Source organism: Ambystoma mexicanum, chromosome 3p (genome assembly GCF_040938575.1).
Source record: "Ambystoma mexicanum isolate Mex_15411 chromosome 3p, UKY_AmexF1_1, whole genome shotgun sequence".
Taxonomy (NCBI): domain Eukaryota; kingdom Metazoa; phylum Chordata; class Amphibia; order Caudata; family Ambystomatidae; genus Ambystoma; species Ambystoma mexicanum.
In genome coordinates this window covers 757,686,011-757,709,603 of record NC_090925.1, presented here as the reverse complement: position 1 = coordinate 757,709,603, position 23,593 = coordinate 757,686,011, and the positions used below count along the sequence as shown (strand labels likewise).

The 23,593-nt window shown below is 43.2% G+C and overlaps 1 long non-coding RNA gene across 2 annotated transcripts in view; it reads left to right on the top strand.

The window, feature by feature from the left end:
* Positions 1-22,677, top strand: part of LOC138579595 (uncharacterized) — a 71,970-nt gene extending 49,293 nt beyond the window's left edge. For both annotated transcript variants that reach the window (XR_011304090.1, XR_011304089.1), the window contains exons 2-3: positions 7,507-7,605; positions 22,411-22,677. This is a non-coding gene — a long non-coding RNA (uncharacterized lncRNA). The remainder of the gene's footprint in view (positions 1-7,506; positions 7,606-22,410) is intronic.
* Positions 22,678-23,593: the final 916 nt, after the last annotated feature.

Sequence of the window (23,593 nt, the reverse complement as noted above, 5' to 3'; positions counted from 1 at the left end):
ACACTCCTTGTCTCAACATGCAGAAATACATGTATTTGAATTTGCTAGGCACCTTGGCTGTGTTAAAGTTTTAAGGCTGGCTTGTCATTCTGCCAGTGTGTCTTTCCCACAGAAAAATGTATTTCTCATTATGGGCCTAACCTGGCCTTTCTGCTCATTTTCCTGGGCTGAAAATATCCCACAAGCTGGCATCCTCTTGTACACCAGCCCAGTGCGGAACTGATTATGCATGCGTCACTTGGTCTTCCAAGTGCCTCAGTGACCCCACTTGCCCCTCGGGCTAAAAAGGACTCTCCAGCAGCTGCTGCAGGATAAACGAGCTACTCCCATATGCAAAAGGAAGTCCATACATAACTATCTATAAGTAGATACTTTAAATTAAAATGCACAGATTCAAATGATCTAAAACACTACAGTGTGATGAAAACAAACATTTAATTTGTTAAACGCATCTTCAAGACACTATTATATTTAGAATATGTGCATCGCGTGGTCTACAGATGGGAGAAAGACACTGGCTTCTTGTTATTTACATGGATCATCAATGAAGGTATTTTATTGACCTCTCTGGGCGACTAAAATGACTCGGAAATACACCCTAAAGAAAGAACAAGAGTGTATGCATTGAGGGATCTTGGATATCTCTGGGAGGGGATCCCGGATCTCTCTGTGTGAGGATCTGTGGAGTATGAAGAAAGAACAGCCCCAGGCAGTTTAGGTGCACTGGCATAAACAATAAAGAGTGAAACCAGTGGCATGAAGACCTCTGTGGGAGATTTAGACGGACTGAGTTAAAGAATCACACACATGAAGGAGTGGGCCGGGAATTAGCTAATACACCACCCTCTCATTATTTGCATGAGGACCCAGCAAGGGTCAGCAGAGCAAGAAGGGGGTCCTAACTCTCTTTCCCTGGCTGGTTCTCGTTCTTCAGTCACTGTGTCAGTCTTATTCCTCTGTTTCTCACTGGAGCCTGAATCCCACCAGAGGCTCTGCCATGACTAACCTCTGACAGTTTCTCTCTGGGTGGCTGCACAGGGAATCAGATTCATGCAACTGGCTTTTAGGGCTTTGCCATGAGAGGGGACTGCTGCCGGCTCTAGCCAGGATGGGGGCCTCTGCCATTCCTCAAACAGTGTGCTCTGTCAAGGGTTGCACCGGTAGGCCCTCACCTGAAATGCTCCGGACTGAAGTAGCCTCTCTGCCACCCCTTTTGCTAACCCTTTCCGTGCTCTCACTTCTATCTGCCCCCTCATTAATCTAACACTTCCCAGGGCTGGGTCATCACACCCATCTGATAAAACATGCTGTGCACTCTGCCAGCACTATTTCGGGTGCTGAGGGAAAGATGTCAGTCGAGACCGAGGGCAAAGAGCGCAAGGGGGCACCCTACACGCCATGGGCATATGGGGACCGTGAGCCATCCTGTCTGTGATCTGACAGATCATGTGTTTACAAATATTAACTAGGGGGCACTTAATTTCTGGCCCCATCTATATTAGTGTTATCTTTTAAATCTAAAAAATATGGCTCATTTTTACATAGGGGGGTGCATTTTGCACTGTAAAAGAATAGGGTTCAAAGCAGCAATAGCTTCTACTGAGTATACTCTGCCTGTAAGGAGACGTGTGACAGATTTTCATCTGATACAGGGCAATCACCCAGATTTGTTTGAAAATGTAGGGGCGCTGTAACTGGATTCTGCCATTAAGTCCGATCTGCAAAACAGTCTCGCTTTCAGGCAGCTGCCTGTGGGTGCATTATTGAACTTACCAGCATCCATCAATAAGGCACCACACGTATACTTTCTGCTGGGCATCAGTAATTGGCATGCAGGTAGCACACTACCTAAGATAAAATGGGCACACAAAGATGCTTGCATTACAGTTTGCCCTGTAGTGTCAATAACAAAAGTTTTATTGACACTAAGGAAACCCTTTCCTGTCACACACATGTCTATTGACATATTTCACCTCATTAATGCAGCATTGAGGGTGTGGGGGGGAAGTATAGTGTGTCATTTAAAACAGTCTGCTAGAGTTAAATGAATCTTTAGCAGCACTGGGCTGACACTTTAAAAAGCTCCCCAGATGATTTGTTAACTAAAAGGTGTACACCCATTTTTGGTTGGCAATCCTGCTACAATTTGAAGGCATCGTGCATGCGTACTAGAGGAAGGTGACCTCCCACTGAGTTCCTGCTGGCATATCTTGAACCTAGGATATTCTCAATATTTTTTGCATTTTGTATTTTTATCTGTTAATATACTTTTAGCCAATTCGGCTTTACATTACATTACAATACATCATTAAAAAGAACAACCAATACTAGACAACAAAACCTATAGTTAAAACCACATAGCATAACACCTATCCATCTCACACAAGTTTTCTGCAATGCACATGATACAAACGTCACTTTTTTCCAACCAACACCATACTTAGTAATATAAAAGTTTCAACAATTAAAAATTATACTACACCTCGTGATAGTTAGTTTAAGATCTCTATACATTCCATACATAATTTCACAATAAAATACATATAATTAATATCATTTCCATCCATTAGTTTACACCACATATCTACAGTCTTAGTGCTATCACGTTTGTTATTGTAGCGTTTGAACCATTTTGCTCGTAGAGTAGTCAAGCTTTCGCAGTTAACTAGGATATGCTCTGCAGACTTACCATAATCGATCTGAGCGCGTTATGTGCATGCGCGCACCTATGATTTCTCGCACAGGACATATACTTAATGTTATCGTCAGGTAATGCCTGACAGTCCAACGGCTTGGGTACGCCATTATGTAGTTTGGGCTTGAAGCATGTTCCATTATATAGGCTATGAAGCAACTGCTATTCACATTTGTCGCTAGTTTAACAAGGTCTACTTCGTAGCTATAGGAAGCCAGTTTCCGTTTTAGCCACCTTTTACATGGCCATAGATGATTCATGCGACTATCCCTAGTGAAACCTACAAGCCGACTATCGTGGGTCTTTCTAATCTTAGCCATTGTACCTATATAAGTACATGCCTCAATCGATGCGTTATGCTTTTAAGTAGCTCACTGTGATGGTGTTATTATCTAACATCAGTAGTTTCTCGTACCATAATGTTACCATATATATATATATATATATATACAGCTATTCTACCTCTTATATTAAATTTCAGTCTGAGGATATCAGGTAATATTATCCCCACCAATAATATCGCCATATTTTTTTTTTTTTTTTTATTGTATGTAATCAACTAGTGATTTTTACATAGTCAATTTACTTCCTGTGAATTCTGAAGATTTCTAAAAGATGAATCAAACACGCAAAAACAGAATTTCTGCACATGACTGTGTGAGAGTGTTGAGTCCTGTTGCTGCACCGTACTATGTTTCATGATTCGTGTTCTTTCATTTTGGCAAAACTGATTGTTAGAAGTTTTGTTGTAGCGATAGTTCGTTTTGACTTTTCGCCTGACATCAGTCTGTTCCACACATTTTCATCTAGAACTGAAACTGACATCCCAAGAGGCGAAAGGTATGCACTTCTTCCGTAGCTAAGCGCCTTGCAGTGCAACAATAGATGTTTCACATTTTCTGGTTCGTCTGTTGCTTTGCATAATCTACATTCTTTAGAGGTCGCCTGGAGTCTAATGCAAAGGATTTCCCGTGTGGGCATTAGGTTCAGACGGGCTGTCAGAAAGCTCCTCATTCATTTTTTGTCCGGGAACTGTTGACAATATGGCAGAGGAGATTTAAGTTTGTTGAAAGATGGATAGAGGTGTGCAGTTAGTTTGTTTGACTGTGCTTTATCCACTGTGTCGATCCAGTCCATGTGCGCCATTTTTATTTTTATTTTTTCAGGGTTTCCGATCAGTTCAGCTTCAGTGCAGGCTATTTTCTTCAATTTTGCTGTCTGTATTAGCGACCATTTTGTTAGGCTATGTAAACGGCCAGTAGAGAGTTCTGCAGCTATCAATTTGAATATTGGAAGTGTATCTGGAAGGATGATTTTTCTGTAGGTTTGCATAGCATTTTGTTCCACCATTCCCAGTAAAGATTGAAGGCCTAAGTCACGCCTGATGTTAGCTATGGCCGCCGAGTTTGGTAAGCCCAAAACAGATTGCCATAGTAAGCCTTCCATTTTTGACCAGATTGAAGTTGGCATTGACAGGGTTGCGCCCATTCCAAAAACCAGCGCCGGGACAACTTTGCCCCTATAAAATTGGATTACTGGCTCCAGTGAGAATTTACCATACTTCTTGTCAATTGATCTCATCTGGGCTGCTAAGTTCCTAGCCTTGCCCCAAAGAGTAGTTTGCATACATGATTTCCGAGCTGAGCTGTCCATCATTATTTCCAAGTATTTGTAGCAGTCGACAGTTTCGATCTTAATATTTTCCAGGAACCAACCTCTGTTGCGGGACTTGATGGAATCATTTTTTTCCAGAATCAAAATTTTCGTTTTAGATTTATTGATTTCGAGATTGTTTGTTTTTATGTAATTTGCCAGGTTGGTCAATTGGCGCTGTAGACCTATTTCGGTTTGATCTAAAAGAATTAGGTCATCTGCATAAAGAAGGCGAGATACGTTGGTATTGCCTATTTTCGGCGGAAAGGCTCGAACTGTGACTTCCGAGTCCTTGAAGTCTCCAAGGAAATTTATGAACAGAGCCAGAGCAAGGGGACATCCCTACTTTACCCCTCTCTCTGCCGGAATCTCTTCTGATAACGTTCCTTGTTTATCCAGTCTGACGCGCAATTTATTTGCTGTGTGTAAGGCTTTTATTGGGAATAGTATTTCGTTCGGTCATTTCCATCTGTGCAGTTTGGACCAAAGAAGACTCCAATCTACTCTATCAAAGGCCTGTGTAAGATCTGTAAAGGCCAGGAACACCGGTGGAGAGCCCTGATTTACCTTGGCTTTAATTAAATTTAGCATCAGGATGTTTGCCATGGTTCCGCCGTTTTTAAGGAAAACCATCTGAAAGGGGTCATGTGCTGCAGACGCCTTTGCCCAAGTTTGGAATTTTTTCAGCAGGAGCGTTGGTCTTCCCTCTTACCGCGTTTAAATAGCGGAACAATTATTGAGTGCGTCCAAGACAAAGGAATGGTCTGGCTGATTCACAGTGCCGGAATATGATGCTAATAAATTTGGTCCAGGCTTCCGGATGTTGCTTCAGGTCGATGTTGCTCAAACCGTCGGGACCCGGGGCTCTCGAGGATTTCAGATGTTTGATGACGTTTAAGATGTCTTCTTCGTCGGAGACAGTAGCCCATCTGTCACTAGACGGTTCTGAGGTGCTTTCCCTCTGGTCCTTCGGTGGGGCAAACATGTTCTTAAAGAAATTTGTCAATTTTTCCTCCGTGACAGTGTTTACCAGATCACTTTCCTGTTTGGATGTTGTTGATTTAATCAAGGCCCAAAATTCGCCATTTATATGGTCGTGGGGTAAGGCTATAGGCAATATTATTGGTGGGGATAATTTATGGGGTAAATGGGTCCGGGGGTAGCAGTGGGGACCCCCATCCCTTTTAAAAAATATGGGGGTTGCGGGGGTGTCCCCGCAGGTTCCATGGCTTAATATCGCCACAAAAATATGCCAATATTTTTGCGGGGATATTAACACATGGAACAAGTCTGAGATATTCCACAGGAAAACACTTAGGCATCCTCAATATTGCCTTGACCTTTTTGGGAATACCAATGGGAATCTCTTTGAAAGTAAACAAGCAGGCTTCCATTGTTAACTGTTGCAACCTCTTGCTTTATCTGTTGCCTTCCCGGGTGAGCTGCCTGGGAAAGCCTTCTTCTGAATAGACTAGCCAAGGGCTCCTTGAATAATCCCAGTAGCCAATCGATTAGGTAAAAGGAAGAATAAGTGTACCACTGCACTTCTTTGGACTTGAAAAGAAGAAACCGCAGGTGAGTACAAGCATACACTAGGACGATATACATATTAGACCCAAGCACCTCTGCAGGCATACATGAATGATGACAACAAAAACTGGAAGCTGGCAAAGGAAGGGACGCAAGAAATGACTGCACTAAAGGGAAGTCAAAAACCAGAGAGGGGCCAAGAGTCCACAACAACTGGTACTTGCCACATAGGAAGGGATCTGCCCGAGCAGAAAGAGGATGGAAACTAAAGGAACAAGACAGAGGTTTGCATATCAGACAACCATTCCCAGTCAACTAATGATCCGAACAATGTCTTGAGGGTCCAAGGTTCGAGCAGGGAACACCAAACCAGTTCATCGAGGCAAAAAGGTACTCCAAGAAATGAGTTCCAAACACGAATCGAGGTAGAGAAACAACAGGCAACATCAGAATCCAGAAGACAATCCTAACAGGTACATTGGGCTAAACGTTCTGGTACCAGGATTAACAAAACAGTAAACAAGCACCTCCTCACCAATGTGCATGGGGGGATGGGTGAAATAAAATGTGGCAGAGCTGGGGGCCAGGGGGTGGGGGGTTAGTGGTCTCCGTCCCTCCCCTGATACTCGTTTGAGGTCTCAGTGGACTCTCCCTACCCCACAAAGTCATAAAATGGTATTTACCGGTGTCCCATGAGGACCACTTTGCCCCCTCTGGCACAAACACCTGTCAGCAACATTGCATGCGTACCACTATCAGACTACCGTAGTCACCTAAAACTGTTTGGAGGAAATGTTGCAAGCTCCCTTGATCAGGAAAAAGGGCTTCAAGACAGGAGTTTATGTGTTACGCTTGCCTTAACACATTGTTTTCCAATCCGGTGGATTATTGTGTTGTTTCGAGGCAGATTGTGGGCACAGAATAGACTAACCATCTCTGTCGTGCATCCCCACTTTGCCTCTAAACACCAAATGGTTTAACACCAGCATCCATTTTCACGTAGGTGTTAAGCCAATGACTTTCTATGGAATCTGCCTGCTTCTGACACCTGGTAAAAGGTAGATTCCATAGGAATCCATTGTAAATGACTCCTGCAATCGCTAATTGCGGACGGCCTTTACACTTTTTTCAACACATAGTGGAAAATAAAGCTTAAAGGGAGCATTCGCCTGTTTTCACACTTTTGCTTCCCACCATATGTTGGCAATTATTAAAATTGCATGAAGGAGACCTTTTGCACAGAGGTGCAAACGTAGGTGGCCTTCTCCATCCAATTTACTACTGATGATCCCCTTTGACCTTTTACCTCAAATACCATAGCGCACCTGTTCGCTTAGCCTGATAGCAGACATTAATCCTGCTTATCTCCCTTGTCCCCTACGTGGACTTCAGAACAGTGGAGCACTGGTTGATTGCGACGCAGTTCATCCAAAACTAGAAACCAAAACTGAAATGCCTGCTTCCTCGCCCACCACTGAGAGGCCACGGATTAAGTGTGTGTGGACAATGGGATGTCTTAATTATTCTCCTGATCCTTTTCTCACTGTTTTGTCTGCCTCCTGCTTCATGTCCCTTTCTCTCTCCACTCTGTCCACCCCTCTCCTCCACACTCTTTCCCTTCTTCCCAGGTGACGCGCTCATCTGTTTCGGCTGTCAGCGGGACTTCTGTATCCGGAACCAGTGCAAACCCAGAGAGACACACTGCATGACCTACCGAGACTACACTGGTGAGTGTCGAGTGTGTACACACCGGCTTCTCCCAACCCCCCTCCCCAGGGCGAGTAATTGAAACTATTTGACATTTCCTGAAAGGTACATGTCTTTCCGAGCACAGGACACCTTAGCTATGGACAGTCACTGTCCAGGATATGTACCAAAAAGGCAAGGCGAGCTATAGGGCTGGCTCAATTAGCTAAAGCGCCTGCTGCACAGGTATTTCTGCAACCTGAAGGTCAGCGGTTCGAATCCGAGTAAGCTAGACTTAAGTGTTATTTCTTCTTCTACAGAGAGCCAGGTCTAACCTGCAGTTCACAAGTTAACATCCAAGAAAGCAATACAGGGGGATAATGCACCTGCTGCAGAGTGATCAGAGGAAGACATCTCAGTAGGTTGGCTCAAGGATGGATGAACGAAGCGCCTGATGGGCTAGGAAAGTGTTCGGGTGGGGGTCAACAATTGCTGTAAGCCTGTGAAGAGATGGCAAGACTCTTGCGTGTGTGTTGGGGGGCATCTAGAGGTTTTTGTACTGCTAAGTGCAAGAAAGGGGGCTAGCCTAAATGGTAGCCAAAGCCTCAGTGTTTTGACAGTCTCTAGTCAGTTGATCTCCCAGTCAGTCATGTCTTTGCTCGAGGGACTGGTGTAGCCGATTTTAACATTCGTTGTAGGTATAACTGGTGAATGATGTAAATGGCAGCGAAGGGCAGCGCAGAGGAGATCTCTGGACCCCACAACTCTGTGGGTTTTAAGCAATGCTTTAAGTGGGATGAGAAATCAACGGGTTGGGTGGCTGTTTTAAGTATGTGTGGTCTAAGTGATGAGCATGGCATGACGGGTGCGTGGCGTGATCTAAAGGGGGGCAGGTGGCTCAGGTCCCAAGCAATTCACTATGGGAACCTGCAAGCATGTATTTTGGGTCATTCAGTATGGTTGCACATGCTCTTGTTTGCATCCAGTCTGCATCTTGAAAAGACATCTCTCTCTGGCACTGTTTGTAAATAAATCACTATCTGTAAATAGATCACGCTCACTCAGTATAGAAACAATTCATTCAGTGAGTAAAACATCTTAATTCTGTAAATGCATCTCTTTTGAAAATATGGCGAAGGGGACAAAATCAGCAATGTGGTCTTCTCTTTCATTTGCATAAAATCAAAGGGCATTCTGGGAAGATAAGAATGACAATATATTTTTATATTTCACAAATATATATTGCACAAATATGTGTGTGAATGTGATTTAAGCATGCAGTCTTTCTGAGCGCTTAACACACACTTGTGCTGATGTCAATTGTCACAACACTCGCCCTAACAGTAAAACGTTTACAAACCATTAGCCATATATACTCGGGTGGTTAGCCGTTAAATGGTGCACATCATCCTATAGGATGGGGAAGCGCCTGCTTGGGTCCGCCCACGCCTCCGATAATTAAGAAGAAAAAGAAGGTTAGCCGTTACCTTTGTATGTGAGGCGCTTGGGTTGTCCACTGCTGCTACCTTTCTTACGTGCTTTCCATTTACTGCTTTTAAATGATAGCTGCTTAGCTTTCACATGTGCAACAACCCTGAAAGCAGTTCCTTGCACTGTTTGTAAATCGCTAATTCACTGCTGTAAATAACCACACCTCCCTTTGAAACGTGTCACAGCACTACGTGCTGCTCATTTCATTGCTTGGAAGCAGTCGGCCTTATGGACTCCTAAGCGCGTGGGCAAGCAGAATCGCTTTTATGGTTAACTGCAGGGAGAGGGGAGAGGTGTTTTGGAGACTACTGGGGCTCTGGCCTGGCTATCCCCAGACTCATTAAAGCGCTGCTTTTAAGCATGGTCCCTAAGGCAAGGTGTGCTTGGGAAAGCAATCCACCAGGTGCTCAAACTGCATGAGCCCAAATTGGGTCAAATTTGGCTCTGACTGTCACCATTAGAATTGATTTTTCATTAGATATACATTCAGATCAGCAATTGATTACATTTTTAATTCGTAAACCCCTTTATTTAATATCAAATCAGTAGGTATACAAACTCAATACATTAATCCGAAATATAGAACATCAATTTAATGGGCCTCATTACGAGTCCAGCGGTAGCTGTGCCGGAAAAACAGGCAGGCTGCCGCCGGACCCGTAATACCATTCCGCCTCCGTGATTGCCGGAATCACTGGGGCATTACACCCCCGGTGACCCGGTTATTCTGGAGGCGGAATTCTGTAAATCCCCCTTCCCATGGAGTCCCATAGGAAACACTGGTTCCGTCGATGCCAGAGCCGGTGTTTTCCATGTCCGCCTGCAGGCAGGTTGTGTCACTCCCCCCAGGTCAGACCTGGCGGGGGTGACACCTCCCGCTTGCAGGACTAGAAATCAGCCAGTCCGAAAACAACAGTGGCAGCGGATTTCCGGACCGGCTGACTTGTAATGAGGCCCAATATTATGAATTAGAAAACATGCTATATAAAAAAGATGACTATAAAACTGGCGTTAACATGTTGTATACAAATGTGTTCTAGGTTATGGATAGTGTAGTAGTACATGAACGACATTCCCAGAGTGCAGCCCCATACATTGTGGCTTGCCTGGCCTAGAGCTCATGTAGTCTTAAGACAGCTCGAAAGGCACCTTGACCATGTTCTCTGGAGAAGCTGTTTGTGGCAGCGGCATATCTCGATGAAACTAGCCTCGCTTTCACCAGCTGGACATTCCAGCTACCATTGGCCGTCATCCTAAATCCTAAGTAATCATACATATTCACGTGTTGCATCAGCGATTCCCCAATAGGGAGTAAGAGTTTTGAACTCCTTTTCCAGGGGGGAGAGATGGCCATTGCTTTTGTTTTTTCCTTTTAATTGCAAGGCCCACTGGTATTGCGGAATTCTTGAAAGACTACTAGTTGTTTTTTCAAGCCTGTCAGAGTGAGGGACAATAAAACCGCATCATCTGCGAATAAAAGCAAGACAAACTTGTCGACTCCAAATGATGGGGCGTCAGTAAGGGTTGCCGTTAGTTCATCAACCACCCCATTTATATAGTTCTATGTAATTTCATCCATCGATGGGTGCAATTTCAATGTTTTTTTTTACAAGTATGATTTACAGAAAAAAACTCCTCGAAATTGATTTATTTTTTGTATTTTTGGGGGTTCGCCACAAGCACCCTTTCCCCTATTCCAGACCCACCCACCCCCTATATATTAAGATGAGTTTTGTCAGTAAAATGTACTCAGTAGAAGAGCCAAGTCTTGAGATCCTTCTTGAAAGTCGTGATGGAGGAGTGCTGTCTGAGGGAATGAGGTAGTGAGTTCCAAAGTTTAGGAGCAGCAATAAAAAAATCCCCATTCTCAACCTTCTTGAGTTTACAACGTAGGAGTGCCAACAGGCTTTGGTTACTTGATCTTAATGTCCTGCAATTGACCTTATCGTGGATTTGGTCTTGCAAATATTTGGGCATTATGCCAATTCCACATTTGAAGACTATTGTCAATAGTCTGAATTTGGAACGGGCCTCGACGGGCAGCCCGTGTAAAGTATGTCGAGCGGCTGAGACATGATCCCGCCGAGCTTGCGGACTGCTCCGTTCTGAACTACTTTAAGTCTGTTGGCGTCGACTTTGCACAGACCGACAAGGAGGCTGCTGCAATAGTCGATCTTTGCGCCAATGATGGCTCTGGCAATGGTTTCAGCATTCTATTGCGACATGAAGGGTCTCAGGTGGGCTAGTAGTTTCACATAGCAGAAGGAAGCTGAGACGACGCTGCTCACTTGAGCTCTCATATTAAGGGACTGGTCTAGAACCACGGCTAGTATTTCTAATTTTGGTTGAGGATGAATTTCCACAGTTCCTAACCTGAATGATTTGTAAGTGGTGTCCAATTTGGCAAGGTAGTTAGGATTACCCACAATCATCAATTTCAGTTTTGGGGGACTTCGTCGAATGCTGTTTGTAAATCAATAAACAAGACATAGAGGTTTATTTCCTCAAAAGGACACATTTTTGAATTAACATCAATAATCTAAAACATTGATCAATGGTGCTGGTTTTGAGTACAAAGCTCACCTGCAAGTGGCTAATGGCATTATGTCCTCCCGCCCATTCTTCAACGCTGCTTAGACGGACCCTGGCATCGATCGTCCCTACCACTTCCAAAAGAGAAATGGGCCTGGAACTGCATGGCTCATCTCTGCCACACTTTTTGTAAATAGGGACAATTTCTGCAAATGCCCATGCCAGCTGCAAGAGCAGCTGCTGGATTAAACTAATGATGAAAGAAATGTGCCCACACTCTTACTTCTGCTGTGAAGAGTTCAGCTGTTAGCCTGTCTGGACTAGATGCCTTGTTTATTTTTTGAGCTAGAATTGCCTCTTTTCTCCTCCTCAATTATTGGGTCTTGTATAAAATGTGTTCTGCCCTCTGGATATAACTCCTTGAACTACTCAGTCCACTCTTGGGTACATTGCGCTATAACCTGCGACTATCTTTGGCAGCTACCATTGTATTCAGCTTCCAAACTCTAATGCTGTCATTTCCCTTGATTTCATCTAGAAGTGAATCCCAGTTTCCCTGGGCATGCCCCCTTTTTTGCGGCTCGTAGGTTTTTAAAGGATTGCTTGGATGCTCGTAACTCATTGTTAGAACAATTTCGCAGCTGTTTCCCCATCAAACCATGGAACACTCTTTATAGAGCTATTCTTTATTCATTCCTTAGGCATCGTTATTAAAGGATTGATTTCAGTCACCATTTCTTTAAAAGTACCCAATAGCCCATCAGTGCCAATTGGTGAGCCAGCAAGTACTCTCTCCAGGAGTGGTAATATACTCCTGTATATTTCCCCCAATACATCCATCTCAATGATTTGGAATGGCCAGTGATTCCTATCATAAGATTGTTCGTAGCCCGTTTGGATTGTTCACTGGCTATAACGTTCTGAGGAGCTATCCATGTTAGATGTACCGGCCGATGATCACTGTCCAGCCTATTAATGGCAGCAAATTCATTCATTTAAGTCCATGCTGCCAAATTGAGAAGAATATAATCGATATAACTTGTACGATTCCCACCTGCAAAAGTATTAACTGGTGGGAGATCCCCAGTGATCCTACTATTGCAAGCTGCCCACATCACTGAGAGTCAAGTTGGAGTCGGTAGCAGAGTATTTTTATGGTGTCTTTTCGGACAGGATGCTGAGAAGTCTGGGATATCCTATGTCTCTTCCTCCCCATCTGTAATGCCCGTAGTTTGTGGAAGTGGCTCCAACTGAATATTGAGTCGCCCATAAGTACAATACAGGCATCACCCCGCCATACAATTTTCCATGCTTCAATTTGGGGTTTTATAAATGTTACTGTTGTGTCCCTGTTGCCATTCTCCAATAACAGACAACTCCCATTTTCCATTTGAAATTGTAACTCTTGCAGTTCTTAAGAATCTATATTTGGTGTGACAATTATAGCATGAATGGCCTGGTCAACCCATGTTGACATTCCAACACTTGGTCTCCCAGCCCTCCCTTTAGAGGCATTGATGGAATGACAGACATAGTCTTCCATCGGAATCTCACACAGGGGCACATTTTTGGAAGCAAATGTTATGATAGTGACTGATACACTGACACCAGCTGTCATGCACAACATTTTTGGCTGGACCTACAGTGTTCCAGGACAGAATGAAAAATGTGGATATAGAGGTAATGGCACATGATGCTGAAGTGAGGGCTATTGCACCATACCTGGCTGCCCCCAATTGTCAAAGAACTGTGTCCAGACCATTATCACTATCATCTGCTTCGGTGCATGTATCATTCTCAATTGTTTCACTGGGCACGCCTGTGTGTCTTATGCTTGCCCCAATAGGGAGTATTACAGTTTTAGGCACCAGTCCTTCACCAGCTCTGCACCCTCTTTCTCTGAGTATGGGTGAGGTTGGTCTTAACTCAATATCTATACGCTCCAGAGGAAGGGTTCTATACTCATTAGTCAGTAGGCCTTCCACTGAGTATTTGTCTGCCAACTCTATGCAGATATAGTGCTAGTTGGGGAGTTAGCAGCATGATGTCTGGTGCATCTCACAATTTCATCTGTGATCAAAGAATGACATCCTCTTTTGTTCCTGATCCTATGTTTGCATTTGTTGACTACTACATCAGGATGTTCTTTGTAGCCTACTGGTGGCTTAGGTACAATGACTATGATGATGACATTCTGTTCTCTTTGATTGCAACTCTAAAGCATGTGGCAGTTAGTGGATACCTCCTTACCAACGCACTCAATGTTCTTAGCTGTCATCCACCCCAGGCCTCCATGGATATTACACTCTGGCCTGAAATGAACTGGACATTAATTTGCCGGGGCTCTGTGCCAAGAGGTCGTTTTGTTGCTAGTAACAAATGTGTCACTGGCCTCATTAATTTTTGGTGAGCTTGTAGCAGCGGGGCGCTATAGCAGTCACCACAATTACCAGCAGGGAGACACTCAAGCCCATCAAAAACTCCCCAATGCAAGAACGGAAGAGTCAGCCATGGGGCAAAGTTTACTGTCTTTATTATATAACAAAACGACAGGGATCACTCTAGAAAAACATGAATTCGACGTTACAAAACCCAGCCCCGTCCCTGAAACCTATCAGGCATTCACATTGGTCAGTTTAGGGGAACTAGATATATGTCCTATGGGGCTTAATTCTCATATTGGATAGCCATATCTGGTGGCTCCTCCTGGGACCGCCTCTGCATGTTTAAATGTATAATGTTGCAGGGTCACAGGGAGACCATTGACTCCTGAAACATATTATATGTTCATGTGATAGGTGACTCTGGATTGGGGAGAATGGATCCTACCAGCCCTGGGACCCTGGACGATTACCAGGCTGAGTGTACCTTCTCAAGGTAATGAGAATGAACATGGAGGGGCTGCGTGTTCCCTAATGTTGCCACCTCTGATCACCTAAGCCTGGGAGAGTGCATTCAGTTGGCAGTTCGTGAGCAACACATGTATCTTTCCACCTCTGATTTGGTGGGAACAGCTTCTTGAGTAGGCCAATGATGGATGGGTCCCCGTGGGTCAACTGTGGGTAGGTTTGAGCCACATAAAGCAGAAAAGCGTGAAAAAACAATCATGAAGGAATCATCCGCTCTGTTTCTGACTGTATCATGAATTCAATGAAAGACTCTTGACAGGACATACGTCAATTGGGGACCATATATCTCGGACAACCTGTACTTTCTCAATGAATACCTATTGCAAGGAAAGGATAATGTGCCAAGTCTACGTGTCCTTCCCAAACGATTTGGTCCTGGACCGGGTTAGCCACGGTTGTGGTTCTTCTTTTTGTCTTGTTCTTCTTCTTGCATCAAATTGTCTTCGTTTGGGCGGGAGGCGGTCTCACCTCGGCAGGGCTTAAGGTCTCCAATGTAGTTCCAGACCTTCTTACCTCTCAGTTTACCTGCATAGTATGTGGCCTGCTCTATGATGCACTGCATCAAACCTAGGCTTATACCAAGGCCGGACAAAGTTTCTCAACAGGACAATGTCACCAGGATAAAGTAGTGGGGATTTTACAAGTCCTTCTTTCGTTTCTGGGGTGTTATCTTCCTTACTGTTCTTCGACCTCCCTCTCCAGCCTTGCCTGCAGTTGGCGAGAAATAAAAGAGGTGGGAGTTTTTGATGGGCCTAAGTGTCTCTCTGCTGGTAATTGGGGTGACTGCTATAGAGCCCCGCCGTTACAACAAGTGGTAGCAGAGGGATGGTCACTAAGACCTTTCGGCAGTAAACCACCTCATCCTACTGCATACCCGAGGGTCTGTGCAGTGACTCGCAGTAACCATTACCAAAAACCATGCGTGGCCAAATAGAGAAGAGGTTGACAGGAGCTGCCTATGGAGAAAATTCCTGCCCGCATCCCGTGGGCTACCAAAGCGGTAACCCGGGGTAACCCGTTGTGCTAACAAAAAAAAGCATATTCCTTCATTCGATAGGACGCTGCGCGCATTCTGTTGAATGCAGGAAAATACTTTACCAAGATGACCGCCCTGGTTATAGAAGACAAGGCTGCATACAGAGACCATGGCGACCATAAAAGGGAAGTTGCTGCGGGCAGTGACAAGCAGCGCCGCCGTAACAGTCAGGTAAGTGGGGAGGGTGGTTGGGATTTTTTTTTTTTTAAAGTTACTAGAAGGCATGGGGGCTGGGGTTAGATGGCGGTTTGCAGAGGGGGAGACAGCCTGTGGTTCCGTGGAACGCAGGCTGAGATCGGAGTTTTCAGCCCACATTTTACGCAACCTGATTGGTTGTCTCCCCCACACCCCCTGGGTCCTTACAGGGGTTTAAACCATTGTTTTCAATACTGTGTGATTGCACCACCGCTTGAAAAAAGAAAGAAGGAACACCAGCTGAGCATATGTTATTTAGTTTTCTTTGTGTTAGGATAAGACCATTTGTTGGTTATTATTTCATTTATTTACAGAGCACATAACCCGTAGGTATCTAGGCGCTAGTTTCATTGTAGAAGGGCAGGCTATTTATAACATGCTCGTTTTTTTTCTCCCAAGCGCAGGTGCGGGATTCAAACCTGTGTTTGCTCAGCATGGTCTTGCTTCCAAAACCCGTGCATTGCCACAGAGCTATCTTCCCAGTTAGTTGGCGGAAACACACAATGGTGCATTAGCGTATCTTGACTAGTCTTTGAACAGTCTAAGTAGGTACATTGACTTACCTGGTACTTTCAGAGAGTCGGCACATACCCTTGGAGCGTAAGATTTCACTTTTGTTCTCTAAGCAGGATGTACCAAAACTTTTAGAATAAGGGATTTTCCATTGAGTTAGATAAGTATTTATCCCTAACCTATCTTGAAAAGGCTCACAGTCGACACTTCTCTAAATCCACACCTATCTCAATAACCTCTACATAACCCAATTTATAGGCATTCAAAAGGACATCAAACCTCAGCTGCAAATCACCTCCCATTCACTTCCCATCCCAAACATGTGGTTTCTTGAGATTCCTCTTCACACATCCTACCATTGTCCAGAAGATATCTCAGCACAGCTCGCCAAGAACATCACAGGCCGCTGGACAGTTCAATGCTGCTGTGGGGAAGTTGCTCTCAATAATTCAGGGTTAAGGAGTAGCAGGGGGAAGATAAGCATGTGTTGGGGTGAAAAAAACTCTTTTGACTGAGATGGAAAAGCTTCTTGTGCAACGAGGAAGTGGTGTTAGCACCTCTCCCACAGCACACAACGACGGCATCCAAATACATGTATTTATGTCTTTCAATCGATCACGTGGCCCACCGATTGCTGGTATATAGTACGAATTTTGAGCGTTTTAAAGTTCTGTTTTCCCTTCTTTTATTGGTGGGGTCTGTTCCCCACCTCACCATTCCGCATTGGGGAGCAAATGGTGACATTCGGGACATGGGATTTATTTTATTTATCTGCATTTTTAAAGCACTCACATAGCCCGCATGCATCGAGGTGCTGTTACAGGAGTTACAGGAATTGTTGGACCGGGATCGAACCTGTGTTGCTTCGTGTCGTCTTGCTTCCAAGGCGAACATTGCCGCTGAGCTATCCTACCGGGATAAGAGGTCCCTTTTGGCACGTGGCTTTAATGTAGCAAAACACACTGTTTGAGCCTGAACCTTCCAGGTTATGTAAATAGTCCACGTTGTCTTACTGGAGCAGTGAGAGGAAACGGGATTCCTTTATTGGGTGTTGTTTTGGGTTGCCCTCCAGCAGACGGTCCATCCAAATTGGGATGAATGAAACCCAGATTTGTTTTTGTTTTGTGTGATCTTATGGACCAGCAAAGGAATGGGTTTTGATTGAGATTGGTTGGACGTTAGTAGGAGTAAGGGGAGGAGAGCAAATCAGCTGTTGCTGAAATATTGATGCATGCATCTTGGGAGAAATTGGGCTCTTTGTGTGGGTGAGCTTCTAAGCTTCCAGGGGGTTTGGGAGGTTCAGGGTCTGTTGGAACCCTGCCTGGGTATGCCCTGCTGGGGAGGGCAGGGTGCTTTCTATCAGGTATGAGTTTGTGGGGTGTCCTTGCCGGGCTCATGCAGGGTTATTATGTGCTTTGAGGATATGGTCAAGGCTGTTTTGCACGCAGCGTTTCAGAATTATGTGTCATGGAAGGATGGGAGGTTGAAAGGTTAGTTGGTAGTTAGCATTTGCTTTGGGTGAGACCATGCCATAGGGTGCTGCCAATGGGTCTCTTCAAATCATCTGCTCCAACAGTGTATAACATTTTTTGGTAAAAATGGGTTAAGAGAATTGAAAATGGAAGAAGAACATTGCTACGTGGAGGGTGCTTTCTTCATTTATGAAAGTGCACACAATGAATATGTTGTTGGGATTTTCGTGCTCTTGAAAGACCAGAACGCTTGCCTCAGAGGGCCAGACAGTGAATTACTGATAGAAGACAGCTGTTTCTTATTAGAGATATACCATCAAACCTTCCAAGAGCAGTGGTGTGAACTATTTTATATCTATAATCATGTGATTTTTTCATAGGAAAATATAAAGGTTCTGCGCTGGCAACCAGCACCTTCCTCTCACCCCTAGGGTTGTAACTAAAATTCCTGAGCTGAAAAGTTAGTCGAGCTTGAGTACAAATCCATCTATTGCAGTTCATTTACTTTCTTCAGTTCCCCATGCTCCTCTTACTCACCATTCCACCATGGCCAATCCCCTAACCTCTTCTTCTTCTGCTTCTCTTCTATTCTTCTCCAAAAATAACATTGCACTCTCTGCCCCTGAGCCCTGCCTGCTGTGATGTCTACTGCACACCCACATCCAGTAGTGAAGCAGCCTGTTGAAGAGTGTAGGGGCATATGGTAGAGGCATGTTAGAGTGGGGTGGTGTGGAAGGAAGAGGGTGGCGAGAGAATGGGGGAGAAGATTGAATGGCTGGTCAGACAAAGGCATCTGAAGTGTATCACGTGTTTCGAGCACAAACTCTGCATCAGGACAAATTCAAGTGCGTTGTTAGTAAAAAATGAACACTGCATATAAACAAAATAAGAGCTATTATGCTTTAGCAGTCAACAAACACCCATTAAACAAGTGTGGAGAAGGAAACCATCATTAAATAATTAAATAATTATTCACGTTTTCCTTATCTGTGTTGTTTCTGCCATTTGCTTCTTTAGCATTGTCCCATAAATATTCCAAAACTACATTGATACAAGTATGCAGACGATATAATATTACTCGACCACACGGTAATAGGTCTCCAACGTCGACTAGAAAATTAATATCCAAAAAACGGAAATCTTAATCTTAGAAAAACATCACAAACCAAAGGAAAGTTCAAGATGGTCAATTGCGGGACAAAAGGTGGAAAAAGTCACTTCTTTTACATACTTAGGAGTGACCATCAACTGCAGCAGACAAGAAACTAAAATGCAGGAAAAACTTTAGGCGAAAACAAAACTGTTGATGGCACAAATAAAGAAGGTGGGCAGAAATTACGGCAGGTTCTCGATACAAGCGACAATCAACTTTTACAAGTCGAAGGCAATTCCGGCCATTCTATAGGGCACAGAAGCGATGCCCGAGATACCAGACAGCATCTGGTCAAGATTGGAAGGTTTTATTTGGAAAAGAACATTAAACCTCCCACAATCAACACCAATCGCGTCAATAAGAAGAGAACTTACGCTGGTCTCCCTGAAAGCGACAGTCACACTAAATGGCTTGATGCTATACCGGAAAATCAAAATCTCTAACTTCAAAACCTTCGAACTAATCAGAGAGGAAATGGAAAATAAACAAAACAAGATGATGATAGTATGGGCAAAGAAAAACAATGGCCTACTTACAGAAATAGGAAGCTCGGAGAGTGAACTAGAAGAAAATCCAAACAAAACAAAATCGAGACTAAAAATCTGGGATTGGATCAAAACCTTAGAGGACGCAGCGAAAAACAAACTCACCCAACATCTTCCACCGAATTCACAAAAAGTCAACGAGACAATTGATTACTTGAAAACATTTCCGGATAAAGGAACACGAACAACTTTCCTAAGAATCTGTTTAAATCTCTTGAAAACCAACGAGATACTTGCAATCCGAGGAAGATCAACTAACAACAAATGTCGTTTCAGTAAGATCAAGGAAAACGTGGAAACCCTAAGACATTTACTTTTAACGTGCAAAGGAACAAAACAAAACAGAGAAACCCACATGGGCCACTTGTTCAAAAATGCACTGATTTTAGGAGAGCAACACTGGTGGGACCACTTGACGTGTGGTAAAACCACAAAAGGAGTCATTGCAGTGGTAAAGTTATTCGACAGCCTACATCTTGATACATTAATCGAGAACTCACGGGAATAAGAACAAACCTTAAAAATAAGGACCACGACCGACAAGGTTTTCAAGAAAAGAAATAAGGACAGATACCCAAAGATGACACAAATCTTGTAAAAACTGTGAAAAACAGTTAAACCACAAATGAAAAAAATAATTAATACAAATAAATTATCACTGTTGGGCTGATGACTACAATATTCCAAAGTAACAATTACAAGTCTGACCAGTTAAAGTATATTTGGTAGATTTCTGCGTTGTGACAATTTACTTAACTGGAGAATTAAATGGGCATTCTGGTCACATCCAATCACTTGGTGTAATTATCTTCTTATATTTGTAATGTAGTTCCTGTCAAAACAGTTAGTGATCCAAGTTGGATGATTAACTTAGTGTTCTAACAATGTACAGCATAATGCTAAAGGGTGTAAATGAAATATCAAACACTGCATAGTCTTCCTTAAATGACTCGGCACATAACCCCTTTCTTTAAATCTCTGCATAATCATTTCAGTTTCAACCTCAAAATCAGTATGAACTCTGCAATCTCGCCTTGCTTTTACTAACTTAGCTTTTGGGATATTTTTAATTATGCAGTGCTTAAGTGTACTCTTAGCATGTGAAACGGAGATCACTTTGTTTTGTTACTAAATGTTTTCCTCTCTGTGTTATTGATTTGTCAGTCTAGAAAATGTATTGATTATTTATGGAACGTGCAGGTTCGTACTATCCGGAATTCATTCATATTTAATAATTTGTTTTGGTTGGGTACATTACATTAATCCTGCTCCAAATGAGAAATAGTACATCAGAAACAAGCATTGAGTATAAGTGGCACCACTGAAAGATGGCCACCATGATGACAGTGAGTAACGAGATGATTGAAGAATAGTAGTAGAAGTGCGGTGTAACCTAGCATAGGTGCGCAGCTCTCCAAAAACTCGATGCAGGTCACTAGCAGCAGTATCAGCACAAAGAGGTACCCCAATCCACTCCAATGTGCAGTTGCAGAAAACGTTGTGTGCTGACAAACAGCGCTTTGACCATGAGCAGTAAGGTTTGCAAAGTTTTGCTGGATAGTAAAGCTGGTCACAGCGCTGTTTGTCAGCACACAACGTTTTCTGTGATTGAAGAATAGTCCTTCAAATGTAAATGCTATAATTTAGAGTTAAGATGGTACTGAGCTGGTGCTTACACGCGTTGCTATGCCATCCCGAACACGGGCTGAAGAATTTATATATAAAGGTAAATACGTTTGAGTCAGTGGAGAAGAAAGGCTATGATGGATATTTTTCTTATATACTTAAGGATTATATTATAAATTGTTATAGCACTAAAGTAATCATCCAACGTTGATGTCTCAGGATGCTAGATTACAACTATAAGAAGACAACGACTAACAATTGCAGCCAGTGATTGAATGTGATTGATCAGAATGCCCAGTGAAATCTTCAATTAAGGAAATCACTACAAAGCAGAAATCTACCAAATATACTTTAACTGGTTTGTAAAATAAGGCCCCATTTTGTAATTACTAATTTAGAATACTCATCAGTCCAACTGTGTTCTTTATTTGTAGTAATGCAGTTTCGGAATTTTATGTGAAAATGCTCAGGACAGCACAGAATGGGCAGAATTGCATTGGATTTCAATCCTTTGCTCAGTTCATAGATCCGGGCACAATAGAGTCTCGGCTGCATTTTGCCTTTTCAACTAGTTATCTACACAAAATTACATCACAACATAGTAAAGGTATCAGGAGGAATTCATATTTAAGAAAGGTAATTAGTAACCACAAGTTTAAATTTGCAATACATTTACTCCCAACACAATCAATCGGTAAGAGATTTACAATGTTATTTGTATGCTTATTATAACTTTAATCAAATACAAGCTTTTTAATTTGTTTTCGCTACAAGTTTTTTTACTATTTCTGTCCAACTTGTATTTTTCTTTCTTTATGCTTTTTACAATGTATTAATATTGTACAACAATATTTCATTTTGGGGTGACTAATAATTTTATTATTCTCCAGACATGTTTTATGAGTGTTTGTTGAATGCTGAAACATAGTAGTTTTTATTGTGTATCCATGTCCTGCTCACTTTTTACTAACAACATACTTGAATATGCCCTAAAGAAAAGTTTACACTTGAAGCGTGTGCTGGCAAAAGTGGGAAATATTTTCAATCACAAATGTATTGAATGTCAAAAAATAAATTATAAAAAAAGATTTAAAAATCCCTGTTTTATCCCTAAACAGAAGCATTGTCTAGGGAAATAAAAAAAACTGTTCTATTGTGATTAGGTGCTTTCCACCAATCCCCAAAAAGAGTTTTATGCATTTCAATAGGCCTTTAGAGATCAGGGAAGGTATCTCTACTTTGGATAAGGATTGTAGCACTCTTCGATATAATAAAAGTTATTTTCATACCTAGGGTAGAGATGAGCTGTTTACCTTCCCATCTGAAGTACACCTGATATATGCCTCTCGTGTTTTCCTTTGCTTCTCTCCCAAGCACAGGAAAGCCACTGGGAGGTTGTGCCACCCGAGGCCTGTGCCATATCATCAAAATGAAATATGGAGAAAAGGGCTACTGCTGTGACACCGACTACTGCAACGACAAGCTGTGACTGTCCTTACCTGAAGAGGGAGTGAAGAGGACAAAGCTGAGAGTCGCTACATGATCTGCTCCCTAGAAGGGCATTTCCATCCGGTGACCTTTTAAACCGATGTACAGTTCTTTTTTCATCAATAGTTGAATAAATATAGCTTTGTTATTAAATATGCCACAACATGGAGGAACGTCTGCACTGCTGCAGTGATTGCGTCTGTATGTTTGCAGGAATTAACCCCCTTAAGTTATTGTGTTAAATCTCTGCAGTAACTTTGTCTGTATTTCTGGGGTCTGTGGTGCTTCTTTTGGTGTATGTGCCTTCAGTGGGACGAATTCACAAACAAAGATGTCTTCACTGGTTGTGTCAGCCCAGGGCACATGTAAGCAGCGAACACTACAGTGTTCTCAGAGAGCACTGATTAACATCAATCACCATGCACATGGCAGTAAGCAAACTGAATCACTGCTGTGAGGAAGGGCGCCTGATGAAAGTGGGTAAGAGGTATGGCAGAGGAGGGGCTGCTGCCATTGCAAGTGTATCTCCTATTCACAGTGAGGGGTACTTTCAACTGTGTTAGTCCATGCATTAGGGAACTCATTATTGGATGCCCGCTCCCCCCCTGTCGAAAACCAGGCTAAATGGCATTCACTATGCTGCCTGGGAGTCCTACAGACTCCTGGCATCCCCTTTCCGAGCTCAATGGAAATTCCCATACATGGCGTGAGGTGGAGGGCAAATGGTAAACATAGCATTTCCAATGGTGCTGTCATTGTGCTGACTGATCAAACACGTGTAGGGGCTGACCTCAAAAACCCACCCAAATTGAGTCAGTGAGCCAATGCAAACCTAAGTGCAGGGAATGCCGCCAGACACTCCTGAACTTTGCAATCGCCAGCTAAGAACCAGAGACCATCTAAGTTGGATCTGTGGGTACCCAGATCTTATGTTATGTTGCTTGGCATTTATATAGCACTCTAAGTATCATTGGTATGACCTCAAAGTGCTGGTTGATCGGTCGAATGCCCTCGGGAACCGTAGTTCTAGTCAGTAGAGAGAGATAGAGTCGCAGGGTGCGTGGGTGCA